The sequence below is a fragment of the Cervus elaphus genome, chromosome 12 (assembly GCF_910594005.1).
Source record: "Cervus elaphus chromosome 12, mCerEla1.1, whole genome shotgun sequence".
NCBI lineage: Eukaryota > Metazoa > Chordata > Mammalia > Artiodactyla > Cervidae > Cervus > Cervus elaphus.
This window is the reverse complement of record NC_057826.1, coordinates 95,363,845-95,378,623: the sequence shown is the minus strand read 5'-3', so window position 1 is coordinate 95,378,623 and position 14,779 is coordinate 95,363,845. Positions and strand designations below refer to the sequence as shown.

The window sequence follows — 14,779 nt, the reverse complement described above, 5'->3', positions numbered from 1 at the left end:
TCAATTCTCTGGAATCAAAGATGCCTCCCAAACACAACATTAGCTCCTCTTTTGTAGGTGCTTCTGAGGTGACACCCGTGGTGCTAAGCATCCTACAGAAGAAGAAATCACTTCTAACTATCCCAGCCTCACTGAGGGGAAGGAGATGAAGGGGAATGTTTATGTCAGTCATGTTCGCCCTTGTTGAACTTTGCTCTCTCTGTGCAGCAGTTTTAAAAACAATTTATGGGTTAGTTTTGTCATAAGCAAGAATACTGTGAAGTATGAGGTTGGATGTGCTAGCTATATTTTTTATGCACATTAAAACATAGATACCCTTCATTAAAATTTAAAGGTGTTGTTATTTAAAATATCAAGAAAAAAATATGAGCTAGAACAAGACTGGCAAAAGATTGACCACTGTTGAAACTAGACTAGGAGGACATGAGACTATACCATTCTCTAATTTTAGGCAGCTTTGAAATTTTCATAATAAAACAGCTTTAAAAATAAGATAAAATATAGTCATCAAACCTGGGGTGGAGGAGAGGAATGTCCTTTCAGTTCAGTTCAGTGGCTCAGTCGAGTCCAACTTTTTGTGACCCCCAAGGCCTCCCTGTCCATCACAAACTCCCAGAGTTTACTCAAACTCATATACATTGAGTCGGTGATGCCATTCAACCATCTAATCCTCTGTCATCCCCTTTTCCTCCTGCCTTCAGTCTTTCCCAGCATCAGGGTCTTTTCCAATGAGTCAGCTCTTCGCATCAGGTGGCCAAAGTATTGGAGTTTCAGCTTCAGCATCAGTCCTTCCAATGAACAACCAGGACTGATCTCCTTTAGGATGAACTGGTTGGATCTCCTTGCAGTCCAAGGGACTCTCAAGAGTCTTCTCCAACACCATAGTCCAAAAGCATCAATGCTTCAGTGCTCAGCTTTCTTTATAATCCAACTCTCACATCTATACATGACTACTGGAAAAACCAAAGCTTTGACTAGATGGATCTTTGTTGGCAAAGTAATGTCTCTGCTTTTTAATATCCTGTCTAGGTTGGTCATAACTTTTCTTTCATTGAGACCTAAAATCATGTCCCATTCCCCAGAGGAGCAACTATCACACCTTGGGAAACAATGGCCCGAGAGACCCATGAGAAGGTCACATCACAGGTACATTCAGGATTCATTCTATTTCATGGGTTGCATCCTCTGTGCTTAGAACAACTAGTCACACAGATAAATGTCTGATTAAAGTTTGCTGAATCAATGAATGAATGATTATCTCACTGCTTAGCCTCTCTGTGACTTTCAGCTCTGTCTCCTTGGATACCCTAAACTGATAACTCTCCCTAGAAATTTTCTTTGAAGTTTTCACTTCAAAATGATGAGTACTGTAAAAACAAGCATAATCTGAGGACTCCCTGCTGTTTGTCTTTTACTGTTATACCATTTGGCTTCCATTATTGTGAAAAAAAAAAAAACAAAAAAAAACCTAGAAAGCTTCCACAAGCTTCCACAATCACATCTGCTTGGCCCTAGATGCTTTTTGTTAAATGTATTGTCTATATTACTTGGCTCATACTAGTTTATATGCATTTCATCAAAGAATCTCTTACCATCTGCTATTAAGAATAAGCTTGATAACGCTTTGTCCCAAGTGGCTTGTTCAGTATTAGTCTGGAAAAGGAGGAAGGGGTGAGGTAATCCCAGGAGGCCAAAGTAACTCAATGTGCTTCCAGAGTGGGACTCTTACCAGCAGGCCAACATTCATTCTGTCTGCTCTAAGCTACACCCTACTCACACCTATAGCCAAGTGAACCCTACCCACACTCCACAGATACACCTCTGAAATATTCTGGGATCAGAGGCTGGTACCAAATTAGATATCTCAATTAAAGGTTAAATATACCAGAAGTCTAAATCTATCTGGTAGGATAGAAAGGCCTTGGCAGTATTACTTTTTGTGTATATAATTAGTAATCCTAAAAGACAGTCATCATGTGCAACTTTATTATGCAAAGCAATTAGTATTATGCAAAATACTGATTCAAATCATAGCATGACTTTTTTTCGTCCTGGAAGATATGAGCTAAATTTCTATTAATCATCTACCTTTTGAATCACCTGATGTATTCAGTTTAACTCTTTTGGATATAGCAACAATAAGATTATATGACTAACTTAAAGATCTGAAATAGCAGAAACAAGTTTTTTCAAGTCTGGGAAATTAGAGCAGCCATTCTACTTTGCTGCCATAAAATACAAATACAGAAATTAGGTTTCTACTCTCAAAGCCTTTTTTCTGGAAGTAGCTTTCTCTCTTGCTTATAGAATGAGAACCAGCCACCACATCATTTTTATGGGTCTTTTTTCAGAAATGAAGTGGTTCAAGAACAGTTAGAGAAGGAAGTGGATGCAGGGCTGGTGGCTCAGCAACCTCTAATTAGAGAAGCCCCACGTGATGCATAGTCTGTACTTGGACCACCCAAGACAAAGCTGTCCACCTGTTTCACATCTTGTTGTGTAAACCAAACCCCAAGTATTTTTCCAAGGAAGTGATCAGCAGGTAACTGTCAGTTTAAAAATTCTCCATGGAGAAACAGTGTAAATGGCCCATAAAACAGATGAAAAGATGCTCAATCTCACTTACATTGAAGAAATTAAAATTAGTGTACTTTCTCACCTCTATGTTGGTCTATTGAAACAGCCTTCTAACTGCTCTCTATCTCACAAATGAAGCAACTGTCTAAAAGTAAAAATCATGTTCGTCCACTGCTAGAAACCCGGCTTCCCAGTTCACTTATTAAATATATTTAACCATAAATTATACCATTAACCTAAACTGTATCAATCTGAAGCTTTTTGCAATTACAATATCAGAAATCTTTTCATGTTAGCACATAGATCTGTCTTTTTAGCTACTGGGTAGTATTCCATAGGTTCCCTTAGCTATTCTCTAATTAATACACAGTTAAATTGTTAACATTTTTTTTTGCTGTTACAAATAAGGCTGAAATGAACATCGTGTATGCACCTTCTTGCCACATGAGAGTGTCTGTTTAAGGAAGACACTAAGAAGTAATTCCTTAAAAAATAGCCACTGCCAAGTTGCCTTCCAAGCCAGCTGTGAGGACACCCCACGAGGGCATGTGGGATCTTACTTCCCAGACCAAGGACTGAACCCAGGCTCTTGGCAGTGAGAGGGAGGTCTTAACCACTGAGCCGCCAGGGAAGTCCCTTTAATTTTCTCTTTAAATACTGTATCCCTCCCTCCTCTCCTTTTTCTCCTGTGAATAGTGGAACTTTTGAATCTACATTTTGTTTCTTCATTTTCTTTTCAAACTTACCATCTCCTCCACCTTTACACACTCCTGGGGGGAATGTCTTGACACAATCGTTCAATTCACACACGCCCTCTTCCACACCGTCCATCGGCTGTGGTCGCACCCTCTGAAGCAGCGCAACTTCCGGGCGCCGCCCCGGATGCCGGGCAGCGGAGGCGGGGGTGAGCACGCAGGCGCAGCTGGTGTCCGACCATGGGCCCAACAGTCTCCGCGCTCCCGGCCTCGCTTAGCGGCCATGGGGCCGCCGAGGCAGCTCCTGCACTCCGTGATCGTGGGCGCCCCGGGCTCCGGCAAGCGCACCCTGGCGCTGCACATTACCAAACACTTCCAGCTGAAGACCTTATCCAGTGGGGACCTGATCCAAGACAACATGCGAAGGGACACAGAAATCGGGGTGCTGGCCAAGACCTTCATGGACCAGGGGAAGCTCATCCCAGCCGACCTCGTGATTCGGCTGCTGCTCCAGAAGCTGAAAAATGTCACCCAGGATAACTGGCTGTTGTGTGGTTTTCCCAGGACCCTTGCACAGGTTGAAGCCCTGGACGGGGCCCATCAGGTACACCTGGTGATGAACCTGAACGTGCCATTTGAGGTCATTCGGCAGCGCCTAGAGGCTCGCTGGGTTCATCCAACCAGTGGCCGCATCTATAACCTCGGATTTAACCCTCCAAAGTGGTCGGTGTGGACGATGTGACTGGAGAGCCTCTCATCCAGCATGTAGATGATAAACCTGAGACACATAACAAGAGAATGAAGGTTTACCAAGACCAAACGAAACTGGTCCTGGAATATTACCAAGAAAAGGGAGTGTTGGAAACATTTTCTGGAACAGAAACCAATAAGATCTGGCCCTATATGCAGGCTTTTCTGCAAACCAAAGTCCCACCAAGACACCCAAAAACTCAGTTACTCCAGGAGGAAAAATCCTTGTGCTCAACAAGATGAACAGAAATATTCCTTCTTTCACAAGAAGTTCCTCGTTCTAAGACTCCACCATGTACGAATTCTTTGAAAATTATATTAGTTTTATTTCTGTGGATTTTATTCTGGATATAAAGGATATGCCAAATGAGGCTGATAATCAGAATTGTCTTTTAAAATTGTCATGTGTTTTATCTAGCTGTCTTCTGTGGGTGTGCAATTCAAAAACATCAGAGATGCCTAAACTTTGAAAACTTCTTTTAGACCAAAACTAAAACAGCAATTGGTAGTAATCTAACTTTTGTTCAGTGATAATAAGTGACTGGTAAGGTTTTATATTTTTCCAGAAAAGTAAACTAAAATACTAATTTGGAGAAAATATTTCATCAGAAGCTTTTGCATAGCCAGACTCCAAGAAAAGGGAGAAAAAAGACATTTCTAACGTGGAGGATGTGGTGTTGGAGAAGACTCTTGAGAGTCCCTTGGACTGCAAGGAGATCCAACCAGTCCATCCTAAAGGAGATCAGTCCTGGGAGTTCATTGGAGGGACTGATGCTGAAGCCGAAACTCCAGTACTTTGGCCACCTCATGCGAAGAGTTGACTCATTGGAAAAAACCCTGATGCTGGGAGGGATTGGGGGCAGGAAGAGGAGGGGATGACAGAGGATGAGATGGCTGGATGGCATCACCGACTCGATGGGCATGAGATTGAGTAAACTCCGGGAGTTGGTGATGGACAGGGAGACCTGGCGTGCTGTGATTCATGGGGTCACAAAGAGTCGGACACGACTGAGCGACTGAACTGATCTCTGTGAAATTCCAGATAAAAATAACTGAATGCAGAATGCGAATACTGCTGACTTTAAGAAATCTATAAGGTGGCCGCATGAGCTACATTAATTTTGTTGATAAACATACCTTCCATTTCCTCAGAACTTTCTATTTTTTATTTTAAAAAAAAATCAACATTTAGGTAAATATTACTTTGATGGAACTTGTTTTCTTCTGAAAATACATGTTTACTGAGGGATATAACTTATGTTAAAGATTGACATTAGAAGTTTTTGTATAAGCACCAAAATTGAAAGAATTTTCTTTAATGGAAAATATAATTGACATGTTTTCAGATGTTAAGATAATGGAAAATATAATTGACATGTTTTCAGATGTTAAAAGATGTGTGTTTTAGGGGACCTCCCTGGCGGTCCAGTGGTTAAGACTCCACACTTCCTCTGCAGGGGCTACAGGTTCGACCCCTGGTTGAAGAACTAAGATCCCACATCCCACATGCTGTGTGGCCAGGAAAAAAAAAGAGTTTTAGGATCTTCTTGCCAGTTCTTCTTTTGATCAATATGCCTTGGTGAGTAACACATTAAAGTATTAAAAAAAAAAAAAGAATGAATAAAAGAAAACTTGTGCCACTATGTAAAATACAAATACTGTATAATTAAGAAACAAAAATAGATCAAGCATGCCTGGTGGGAAATTTCCTTGACAGAAATAGCTGTCATAATTAGTAAATGGAAATTTACTTGCTAGAAAAATCCATCATAATTAGTAAATGTGGCACTAGAAAGGTTTTATATGATAGGTTAGAAAGGACTAGGAAAGTAACTGAATTTGCTGAAGGTAGAGTTCTTTATTCCTGACCAAAGAAGTTGATACCTGCTGGCATTCACTGACATCCCATCTTAAGGGAAGAAAATCTTGCCACTTTTTTCTGAGCAGCCATTTTAAAATAATCATTTTGGGTTCCTTCGGTGGGGTCAGGAGAATGTGTGCTTAGGTTTTATGGCCTGGAGTAGTAGAGCAGTATGAGAAGTGGAGGAGAAACTAGGCTACTTCTTAAATGATATTTTTACTCTATTTTAGTTAGTGCTAAATCAAATGAAACAAGTCCTTGTGCAAACTATTACTGCCTTTAAAAAATTCATCCCATTTTATTCCAGGCACTTAAAACACAAATACCATCAAATATTTCTTATGTATTTGCAGGGTGGGGGGCAGTGCTTATTTTTCTTTCTTTTGATTTTTTTCATTCATTGTCAGTTTTTCAAAATGGACCAAGCCTTTTAAAAAGATCTGCAGAAAACATTTCATACTTTAAAATACTTTCTATAATGTCTTATACTGTTAGATGTAAAGAAGTAAAATACTGAACTTATGAACTATCACTAGTCACGAGGTTATAAGGCATCATTAGTCTTTGTTATAATACAACTGGACTTCAGAAAAAACTATCTATCTATTCAGTATTTTATTAAACAGGCCAAGTTTTCATCTTCATGACCTCCAGCTTATTTGTGACTCCTCTATCCTCACACATCTATCAGAAACATCTACATATGCTTATTGTTCATTTCTGCTTTGCTTGCTCTGTTTGTTTCCTGGGTGTTGGTTCATCCATCATGCTGCATTTGCCATCTTTTGTAGTGTTGGTCTTGCTCGTGTGTGTGGCGATCTTGTCTCTGTAATCTCTATGGTTGAGATTCTCTGCTGGATTGCATGAATTACATCCTCTGTCAGTGTATCATATTCGTGGGAAGACTGCTGGTCTAAATTGTCCTCTGGCCTTTCCTCAGGGACCAGGAAGAAGGAAAGGCCACTGGGTGAGCTTTCTCTGGGGTGTTCAGGTCTGTTGCCCGACCTCCCTCTTCATGGCACAGGGCCATATCTGTCTAAGCTGTTCTCCCTGGCCATGCCTCCTACCTGGAGGCTGACACTTTGTCACTGCTGTTTGGCTCAAGAGCAGATGGAAGAGCATCAGTAGAGGACGAGTTGCTGGCCCCTCCTGCAGCAGTGCTCTGAGGACCGATGTGTCAATTGTCCTTGATACTTTCTGCTTCCGGGGTCTGCCACCTGTGGGGATGGAGTCTTGGTGCTCCTTCCCCTTTTGGGCACGAGTCTTCCATAAGCATTTTTGATTGGGCTCTGTGTTTTTGCATCAATGCAGTCTACATCCCATATTTTAGGATTTATCATGGTTTCTGGTTCACTGAAAGTTTCACTTCTTATATAGGATCATTAGTTAAGGCCCTTGCTATAGGAACGAAGACACTAGTCCACCACCCTGAGATAAAACCAAATTTCCTTGTCCACCCTCAAAATACCTAAGTCATCAAGCCTAGAGCTATGGCTTTCAACTCTGGCCACACATTAGAATCAGCTGGGAGCTTTAAGACAGTACACTGACATCCTGGATATTCTGATTAATGATCATGGGTGGAAGCCGTGGTTCTAACTATGTTATACTTACAAAGTCCCCTGGCTTTTGTAAACCACTACCTTAAAGTAGGGGCTTCCCAGGTAGCTCAGTGGGTAAATAATCTGCCTGCAATGCAGGAGACGCAAGTTCAATCCCTGGGTCGGGAAGATGCCCTGGAAGATGTCATGGCAACCCACTCCAGTATTCTTGCCTGGAGAATCCCATGGACAGAGGAGCCTGGTGGGCCATGGAGTCGCAAAGAGTCAGACACAAATGAAGCAAGTGAGCACGCACACATGCACCATGAACAGCAGAGCTGACTTCCTCTGAGACAGCCAGCCTTCCAAAAAGTTTTCAGCAGAGGCTCAAAAACCACCCGGCAGTCTCACCAGCTGGAACATTCGTCACAAAAGGCTCTGTCCTCCTTGTCATTTTTTCTGCCCACACACAGAAATATTTAAGCAATGGATGTTTTATCATTATTTTATCATTAGTCATCACCATGGATAACTAACCCTTTTCATTTTATCTGTGTTGTTTATCAAATGCCACATCAAATATATCATCTACTTACTGATTTTTGGAAGCTTGCTTAAATAAACACCTTTTCCTGTGTGCCCAGTTGGTCAAGCTCTCTGATAGTTCTATTGTATTTAAACTCCGCTAATGATGCTCATTTCAAGTATGAAAGTGAAAATGAAGTTGTTCAGTTGTGTCCGACTGTGACCCATGGACTGTAGTCGGCCAGGCTCCTCCATCCATGGGATTTTCTAGGCAAGAATACTGGAGTGGGTTGCCATTTCCTTCTCCAGAGGATCTTCCTGACCCAGGGATCGAACCCAGGTCTCCTGCATTACAGGCAGACTCTTTACCATCTGAGCCACCAGGGAATTCCTGTATTTTCAAGTATGCAGGTTGTGAAACCAACTTGCAATGAAATCATGATATATTTTCTAGTCCAAAATAGCTTTTGTTTAGTTCTAACTAAAAATCTGGGAAAAAGCCAATTAAATGAATTCTGAAGATGAAGTAACCCAAAATACAGTGCAATTCTCTAAAAATTCGCAAAATTTTCTACTAGTAACTGACATACACATACATGCTCAGCTGCGTCTGACTCTTTGTGACCCCATGGACTATACAGTGCATGGAATTCTCCAGGCCAGAATATTGGAGTGGGTAGCCGTTTCCTTCTTCAGGGGATCTTCCCAACCCAGGGATTGAATCCAGGTCTCCCGCGTTGCAGGCGGATTCTTTACCAGCTGAGCCACAAGGGAAGCCCACTAACTGACACAAACTTACGTAAATGAAAGTGGGAACATGTTTATGTGCAATTGTAGGATGTCCTTATTCTCCAATTAGGCCTAGGATCATGGTCTTGTGAAATCCTTGCGTGCTTTTGGTGGCTGACCATCTAGCCAGCTTTACTGTGACGCCTTCTCCAGCTGCTGCTGCTGCTAAGTCGCTTCGGTCGTGTCCAACCCTGTGCGACCCCATAGATGGCCGCCCACCAGGCTCCTCTGTTCCTGGGATTCTCCAGGCAAGAACACTGGAGTGGGTTGCCATTTCCTTCTCCAATGCATGAAAGTGAAAAGTGAAAGTGAAGTCGCTTAGTCGTGTCTGACTCTTAGCGACCCCATGGACCGCAGCCTACCAGGCTCCTCTGTCCATGGGATTTTCCAGGCAAGAGTACTGGAGTGGGGTGCCATTGCCTTCTCCAGCAAGGGGCAGGAAAACACCAGGTATGCAGGATTAAAAAGAGCCAGAACAGAGGACAGGTGGGGAAAAGGTATTAGGAAGGAGAACAGATTGGAGATGTGAGAGAACTTTGAATATTATGAAACAGCAGCACCTCTCTCAGCGAGCTGAGAAAATTTCCATAACGTCAAGGGACTGGGAAAAAACATTCAAAAGTAAAGATGTCAGGCCACCTGGATACAGAATTTGATTACCGAAAACTGTAAGGATTGGGAGATGTATCAGATATCCCACTGAGTCACTGTTCCATGGATGGCAAAAGCCCACCCAGTTATGATTATGGGAAAGGGCAGAAGTCACGGGGTGAAAGAAATGACGAGGAAGCAAAGTTAGATGTTGACTGGAAAGACTCTGGGAGGAGAATGGGACATTGTTACTTGGCGAGAGATGAAATTTGAGGGTGGAATAATTTAGAAGAAAATCTTTGGAACTAAGAAAGAAATCAGAAAATATTGGCAAGAGAATTGATAGAATTGTGATAAGAAAAAAAAAAAAGAAACAGAGAGAACAAGCTCAGTTATGCTTTCTCAATATTTTTTTCTCCTTATAAAAAAAAAGAAAAACAATGTCTACTATATATCCCGTGAACACTGGGGCACTGGTAAGAACCATTAACTTAGGTTAGTAAAGAGGTCCAGGTCAATTACTTTGAAGCAAATTAACTCTTAGGGGGTTTGCATCTAGCAAGAATAGGACTCACTTCCTGGCACCATTAATTACCATTTGGAATGGCCATTGCATGGGACTCTAAGAGGTAGAAAAGTTGCGTGTAATATGTCTCCAAATGTGATCACTTCAGAAATCAGTTGAGAACTGGTGAAAACCTTTAGCAATCCTAGAATTTTCCTTTTCTGAGTCTCCATGATATTGCTCTCAAGAGTTAACAAATTTAAGTAACAAGGCAATCGGATGACATAGCTGTATGTATTGGGGGCTGGAGCTCAGAGGCATGCTTCACAAGTGAAGACAAGCTGAGATTCAGGCCGTCTGTATATATAACAACTACCATCTGACAGCAAAGTAGTTTGTTAGTAGCTCTCTTGTTACTTAAAATATCTTCCCAAAATGCAGCAGGCAGGGACCCTCAGGACCTGAAGTTTTACCTGGAAGCTGTAGTGACTCTTAGAGTCCTGAAGAGATGCCATGTGCCAGCCAATACTGCCTTCATAGCTGTGGGCACCAGAGGGAGGGAAAGTGTCAAGTTCTTGGGAAAAAAATAACTAAAACAAAATTTTAAAAAGCAGATTAAAACAAACAAACAAAAAACTAATAAAAAGAGCAACACATAAGAATCAGCTGAGTCCCTTTCGGGGACACTGCTCCTCTGTTTGGATGACTTCATGGTTCTGGTCTCTTGTGGGATATGCTGGGTTTTTTGCCTTTAGCAGAGCGTGCCTTAAACCATGATTCGTGGTGTCAAGAAAGTACAAAAGCCCTCCTATTTTCCACAGGCCCTTTCCCTTCTGATGATAGTCACTGAAAGGGAAACACATTCTTCTATTCCACAGTTAACAGCAAAGCTTAGAATCATCTCAGAAGACTCAGCATTAGTCGCTCAGTCGTGTCCGACTCTTTGCGACCCCATGGACTGTAGCCCGCCAGGTTCCTCTGCACATGGAGTTCTCCAGGCAAGAATACTGGAGTGGCTTGCCATTTCCTTCTCCATCAGAAGACTTAACACAGTGACTAATACTTATTCTAGGAAAAAAAAAACGAGGAATATAAGAGGGCAGAGAGAGTGACGGTTGTCTACAGCACGGATGGTGCTGCGGTGGGATGTGAAAACCAGGAGCAAGGTCAAGAAAATGGGACAGAAAGGGAAGCTAAAGGATAACCTTCTGCCACATGCCTGCCTGTGGCAAGCCTGGGAGGTAGGTAAGGATTGTGTTAGTTCAGGGACCTTCCTCCTCACCTCCTTCAGAGTGAGCTCTAAAAGTTTTCTTTGACACAACAGGCACATGTAATCCCTGGAAATCCCTAGCTTTTCCTGCACCAGGATTTTGCGGTGTTTCTAGACAACCACTTCCCCTCTTCCTTGCACTAGAGAAAAGGGGTCCATTCCCTGCTCTGATGCATTACAGATGCCAACTGCCTGGAGTCCACTCATCACCACATGGTCTTTTCAGGTCAGAAGGCTCCCCTCCTCCGGTCTCACATGAGATGGCTGCGAGTCACGGAATGACCCTGTCAGTAATCTAAAATGGAGCCAGCCAAGCATGAGGGGCCACAGGCAGACGTGGAACTCAGCTAATTTCTCCTATGCCAGCATGAATTACTGGTCAAGCACTCTGATCACATGAACATCATGAGAACGTCTTCATACAAGTGTGTGGGGCGAGGGAGCTTTCCTCATCTCCAAACACATGTTCTAAAAGTGTCACACCCCCAATGGGCCTCAGTCTGGAGCTACATTAGGAAGCGTGTGCGGCCTTAGGGAACCACATGCGCTATACGGTTTATTAGCAAAGTCCAGACACAGGTATGTGCGTGCCTTTGGTCCAGATGTTTGGTCTTGCTTCCACTTGTTCCGCTTGTTCCCATCTCCCAAAGGACACAGCCTAGGGCTGTATGCGTGGATCACCAGGGCTGAGTTGAACTGTTCAATTCAGTGGGTTTACACGCACAATCCGACCCTTACAAGAAACAAAAGGAGCCTCACTGGGGCTTTAGATTAGGGGTCATGCTCTCCCTGGGAATAAATGCAACGAGTTGTATTTGTGTTTGGACTGCTCTGCCCACACTCACCACCTATTTTAGACAGCACATGACTCTGACTCACAGGAGAGAGCAAAGTACAGCATGATGGCTTTAAAACAGGCTGCACACCCACTCCCTTGGGCCAGAGCCCAAAAACACCCCAGTCCCCGAGTGCCAGAATCGAGGCCCCTCTCCTCTCCTGGCATCGCTAAACAGTGAGTGAGGTCACTCACATCCAGCAAAACAAAAGCAAACATTTAAAAATACCTTCCAAGCACACAAGTTGACAACTTGAACAAGAATGTGGGGGCCAAAAAAAAAAAAAAAGGCAAGTCATTTATAACTTGATGTCTTCTATGATATAGTTAGCTGTGCCCAGATGCTGTGGGTAAGATGAAGCCAGAAAGAGGCCACAATAACAGAGGCTCTGAGGCCATCAAGGAGGCCCTGGACGACCTTTCCAGAAGAGCCAGCGGCTCCAGGTGACGGCCTGGAAATGAAGTGCCACACACTCCAGCTCCCTTCCCCACGGTGTCATGCCTTTGATAGGTTAATTCTCAGAAGCTGTTTGCAGCCAGGTCTGGAACCCACTCAGATTTGCTCAGATACGTGGTGAATTATGTGGGGGCAGAAGGGAGAAAGGAGCATGCCCACTCTAGGTACGAAAAAGTCTTGGGAACTCAGAATGATGACTGATAGATTCTCAGAAGGGGCAGGAACTGGGATCGCTGAAAAGCAACCCCCCCAAGTCAGAGCCGAGTTCCCTCACTTAGGGCAGGGGTCTCAGGTTCCAAAGACTATGGAGGTTCACACACATTAAACAGGGGCCTTAAATGGAAAAGTTCTTGTCACTGAGGCTCAGGGTCCCCTTGGCAGCAAATGGTCACCCACAAAACTCTAGAGTAAGCCTTGCCTTCAAATGAAGGCAAAAGTTTATTCTAACTCTTTCCCCTGAAACTTGCTAGTCTTTAGACACGAGTTTTCTGGATCATCCTACTGGATCATTCTTTCCGGTTCACAGGGTTGCCACGGTTCAGATTTTATCATTAAAGTATGTGGTCAGGAACCAAGGTTATTTCCCACAGAAATAACTGTCCTAAAATTGAAAACCCCAACTGAGCTGCTCCTGTGGGCTTGGCAGGGCCTTGAGATCCCTCGGAAACCAATGTCACCTCTTCCGCCATCTGCCTCGTGGCACCGGTGGTCTTGCTGCTACCTTCCTGCTGTGTCCTCATCCTGTTCTCATAAGCAGAGCTCTGATGCCACAGGAAAGAGTCAAAATAAACCTTTGCCTTCATTTGAAGCCTTGAGTAAATAAACTCCTGGACACGTGCCAACTCCTGTAGGTGCACATGTGTCCTCCTTCACCAGCAAGATGCAAACAACAAAGCAAAAACCACGTGGAGATCCCTGCACGCTCCCAGGAGTGCGTGTTCAGGCAGAGTATCAGTTTCCATCCAGGTGCTGGTGGACAGAAGCCCTAACTAGCTCAGCGGGTCCTGGGGAGATGCTTTTCTGTGTTCTGTCGCCCCTGATTCTCTGCATGAGAGTCAGTTAATAGTCCACATTTATGGAAGGAGGAGAGCCAGGGAAGGAGCGGAAGATGAAAAGTGGAAGTGAAAGAGAGAGGAAGAAAAAAAAAAGAGGGGAAGGAAAGAGAGAAGGACAGTGACAGGGAGACGGGGTGTGGGTAATAATACCTTTACTGTAGCCATTTAAATTAATACAGACTGAAGCCTGTATGTTAAATATTCAGATAATGATACTGAAGGAAATTTAATGAAAGCAAACTCTTTGTGCTATTAATTTAGAAAATCAGGCTTGGAGAGGATTGTGCTATCGGAAATAACTCTATTACTAATAAAAAGAAATTGTAGACAGAAAATCGTAGAGACATTGTAGAGAAAAAATTCAATCTGTACAAAAATATACACAATGACAAATAAAAGACTCTCTCCACATCAACTTCCTGGGCCACTTTTCCTTCAGTCAGCAGATTTTAATTTCCTTCTGAGGAGAGAGAATAAATATATACACACACATACACTCTACATATAAAAATTATATATACACATATAAGGTACAGTAAATTATATATGTGTATATAATTGTGTATATGGTATATCATTTATCTTTAATTCAAATTATAGATACATAATTAATATATGGCATAATAAAACAATAAATATATAATATATATTTAATTATATATAATTTATATATGGTATATGTTTATATATTATACAATAAATAAATATATAATAAAATATATGGCATAATTATATATGCCATATATTTGAACATCAACTAAAATGGACAGGAATGGGTGAATTTAATTCAGGTGACCATTATATCTACTACTGCAGGCAAGACTCCCTTAAGAGATATGGAATAGCCCTCATAGTCAACAAAAGAGTCTGAAATGCATTACTTGGGTGCAGTCTCAAAAATGACAGAATTATCTCAGTTTGTTTCCAAGGCAAACCATTCAACATCAGAGTAATCCAAGTCTATGCCCCAACCACTAACACCAAAGAAGATGAAGCTGAATGGTTTAATGGAGACCTATAAGACTTTCTAGAACTAACACCAAAAAAGGATGTCCTTTTCATCATAGGGGACTGTAATGCAAAAGTAGGAAGTCAAGAGATACCTGGAGTAAATAGGGAAGTTTGGGCTTGGAGTACAATATGAAGCTGAGCAAAAGCTAACAGGGTTTTGGCAAGCTGGTCATAGCTAACACCGTTTTCAACAACACAAGAGACGACTCTACACATGGACATCACCAACTGGTCAAACTGAAATCAAATTGATTATGTTGTTTGCTGCTGAAGATGGAGAAGCTCTATATAGTCAGCAAAAACAAGACCAGGAGTTG

At 42.4% G+C, this 14,779-nt stretch overlaps 1 protein-coding gene and 1 pseudogene across 1 annotated transcript in view; one reads left to right on the top strand and one right to left on the bottom strand.

The window, feature by feature from the left end:
- The window catches only part of CCDC112 (coiled-coil domain containing 112), a 125,671-nt gene extending 122,244 nt beyond the window's left edge, over nucleotides 1-3,427 (bottom strand). Inside the window, exon 1 of the mRNA XM_043920799.1 lies at nucleotides 3,324-3,427. The gene's annotated coding sequence lies outside the window, so the exon portion shown is untranslated. The remainder of the gene's footprint in view (nucleotides 1-3,323) is intronic.
- A 128-nt stretch (nucleotides 3,428-3,555) lies between these two features.
- LOC122705872 lies at nucleotides 3,556-4,265 on the top strand (annotated as a pseudogene).
- The last annotated feature ends 10,514 nt before the right edge of the window (nucleotides 4,266-14,779 follow it).